Source organism: Alligator sinensis, unplaced genomic scaffold, assembly GCF_000455745.1.
Source record: "Alligator sinensis unplaced genomic scaffold, ASM45574v1 scaffold447_1, whole genome shotgun sequence".
NCBI classification, from domain to species: domain Eukaryota; kingdom Metazoa; phylum Chordata; order Crocodylia; family Alligatoridae; genus Alligator; species Alligator sinensis.
The window spans coordinates 1,148,648-1,152,164 of NW_005842123.1; the positions used below are offsets into that span (position 1 = coordinate 1,148,648).

Below are 3,517 nucleotides of genomic sequence, written 5' to 3' on the forward strand. Positions count from 1 at the left end.
ACCATATTTAATTTCTTTGAACTGCCTAATGTTGACTATATATGGCATTTTCATTGATGGATTTGGCCAAATGCTTCTATACAAAAATTGGGGTGGGGAAGCTGTAGTAACTGTTACAAATGAAGTTTCAAAGTCCAAGTGTGGCCTGATCATGTCAATTTAGTATAATTCCATGCTAAGCTATAGTAGAAAAGTAGAACCACCTAGAAGTTCTTCAAACTACCTAGAAGTCGGCATGGTCTCTTGAAATATGGGAGGAATCAGGGGAAACTTTTGCTGCTACTGACCTTTTCTCTGACCTGGAGCAAATTGCTTTTGCCTCTCTCTGCTTCTGTTTGTCCATTGCTCTGATTATTCTTCATAAACTGCTTTTAGATTTTCTTAATGGAAGTAGTATACAAAAACTAAGTCTTTTGTAATAAAAATTCGGTATTATATACATTTGAAAGTATATAATCATGCTATAATGCAACAAATATTACTGTTGACAGACATCCACACTGTGATTATGTGTTCTGTAAGGTATATCAATGCATTTCAAAGCAAGTCCATCTAGAAGAAGGGGGAGAGTTGAAATTCGTTGTAGTCTGCAAAGGGGTTGGAATTGCTTATTGATTATTTATACATTTCTTGGTCCTCTGCTGTGAGTGAAGGCACATGAGTAGGAGTCCACTCCTACACATCATCCCCAACAAGTCTCCATGAGTTCCAGCTCTTTTATAATGGTCTTTTTTTATAATCCCTGTGGTTTTCTGAACCATGGTTTTCATGCTGAGGAGTTTGCATTCTGTGCATCTATTTACTATGCTTGTGTTCCACAGTAACTGCTAATGCACTGTATCTTCTTCCAGATAGGGAACGTGGCCTTTTTTCATTAGTCTGTTATGATTTGGTATTAGAATAGGGGTGGCATTTCTCAGAGCTGTCTAATATTTTTTGTCTGGATCCAAATTACCATTTTGCTATGTTGTAGAAGGCAAGGTGTCAACTGGCAGCTCCCTGCAAGTCATGAAAACAGCACAGTAGGTTGTAATGGAGCTTCTGCACAGTGCAACTCAGTAGTTATCATTTTCATTTTCCGTTAGTGGTAGCAAGTGTTTCTCTTATTTTGGCAGTTTAATCCCATCTAAAATTAGATTTCACTGTAGTGATATTTCAGGGATAATGAAAGTGTGAATTTGCCTTGTAATCCAATAGAAAAGAGATGCCAGCTGCAAAGATTTTTGAGCAGGCTTCATCCTCCTTGCAAACTAAGACTCTTGACAGAAATGTGCACTGCTGTTCAGAATGTCTTCCCTGTGATCAGAATGGCAGTAAGAGGAGGAAAGCTGGACTGGAAAGAAAGAATGCAGTGTTCAGATTATGTTTGGAAACTGGGAAAGATTAATTTGCTGATTAAAACAAATGCCACCCCGCAGCCCAAGGTTGATTCTTTCAAGTATTTGGGTGCCTATCTCATGACTTTTTTTCCTTGGTGAGGGCAGAGAGAGTCCTTTTACAGTTTTCTTTGCAAACTAAAAATAACTAGCCATCATTTACTACTTCTTTTCCTAATCTAATTGCTAAACATTTTACACCCTTTGGTACTCACAAACTACAGCTAAGTCTTAGGGATGGAATTGCACCTAATTAGTAGCATACTGTTTAGCATCATATTAAAATAAAGTACTTTTATCATCAAATTACAATTTCCTTGCAAAGCCCAATGTCTGGGAAGAATATCTGAAATGCACACCTGAGTGTACTGTTGAAGGTCAGAAAGGTAACCCGTAAGGCAGCAGAAATCTGTTATTTTGAGCGTTTGCTAGCCAGTAGCTCTGTTCCATATCATACTGTCCATTTTAAGTATAATTCCCCACATAATTCAGTAGAGTTCTCTGTATAAAGAGATGCAGTGATAAGGCCCTTCATATAAGTACTCCTGTTTCTCAAGGGGCTTTGCAAAATCATCAAATAATGATGCTATCTCCTTTAAGGCATTATATACCAGCTTTGTTACATAACTGGCTAGTGTTCTAAATGCTGAATATATGGAAAGAACATTGCAGAAGTACCAATCTCCGGTCATAAATGGACAGTCAATAGTTTTGATGCCATAGATGTGATGCTCCTTACTGGATTCTGCAGTCCTGGCTAATGTCCATGAGAAGTTTGTATTAGTATTCATCTCAGTTGGTGCATCTACATGTGCAATTAATGTGTGGCAATAAACTCCAGCACATATTGCACCAATTTATTGCTCCTGGGCACCATGTTTATATGTGTACCTGGGACTACATAACATTGAGCTAGGTCGGAGCAGCCGCAGCTGACAGCAAGTTCAGGGGGTCAGCCTGCCAGCCCAGGGCTGCTCCAACCCACTTCAACTTGCTGCAGAGGAGCTGGCTGGGGCATGAGGGTGCTTTAGTGCAGGGCTAGCACTGAAATAGCCTCGTGCTACAGCCAGCCCTGTCAATGTCTACATGTATGTTGTTGCACAGTAAATAACACAGCCTCGAGATAGTACTTGTGTTTACAAGTACTAACCTCCAGTGGTGTTTATTTGTTTACTGTGGCCTAAGAGGGCTGCACGTGTAGATGTGGAGACTTTGCTGCAGAGCTAATTAGGCAGCTCTACAGTAAAAGTCTTGTGTAGACTCGCCCAGTTGCATGTCCTTTACTCCCAATATTGTCTACACCTGATTTCCATCCTACTCTAGTCATAAAGCAGTGACATTTGCAATATCTTAATATCCTAAGCATAAGATTATTACCTTATTTAGTACAAGACTTGACTAGAAGAAAGAAATAGTTTTTAGGAATGCTGGATTTAGATAGTACCCTTACTGCAAGTTTTAAATTATTCTGATATTTCATCCCAAAGCCTGCTTTCCTTCATCTTACATTGGTCTGCTTGGATGAGTGTTTGTGTGTGGGTGCCTGTACTGAGATTGGGACAAAACTCCATTCATTCTTAAGGGTATGTGCATGTTATCATACCATCCCTGCCACCATGCTCTTTCCTAAAAAAGGCTGTGCATACATTCTTCATTTTACAAAGAACAGCTGACATTTTTGATGCATTTCAGAATGTGCTCAAGCAGAAGCAGTGGTAAAGGGAAAATAAATGCCATCTCCTAGATTTCCTTAGCATGTGATTGCATTTCTACCACTTCCTTCAGCGGTTTTTCAAGATGCAGGACCATGCAAATACCATGTGTAGAGCAGGCATAATTCCTCAATAAGTTTAAAAATTAGCTTTAAAATTTTCCCCAGGCTTGGTTGTCCTTAAGTTGCTTCCCTTGGGACTGCTTTGCCTGTTCTCTCTCCCCCATACAGGGTTTCCATGTCTTTTATATTCAGGTGCAGAAATGAGCCATCTGTTTTGATAAGTCAGAAGAACCCGCCTTATCTTTTTCTAATTTGATCAACACCTGCTAGCAGAGTGGCTAATTTCCAGCAAACATGGCCAGCCTGTTACAAATAGTAACAGTGATTAATAATTCAGTGTGGCTTTTTTCTTTCCTCCGTTTAAACT

The 3,517-nt window shown here is 39.5% G+C and overlaps 1 protein-coding gene across 1 annotated transcript in view; it reads left to right on the forward strand.

Moving 5' to 3' along the window:
* ABCC8 (ATP binding cassette subfamily C member 8) overlaps window positions 1-3,517 on the forward strand; it is a 154,741-nt gene that overhangs the window by 8,533 nt on the left and 142,691 nt on the right. The window lies entirely within an intron of this gene.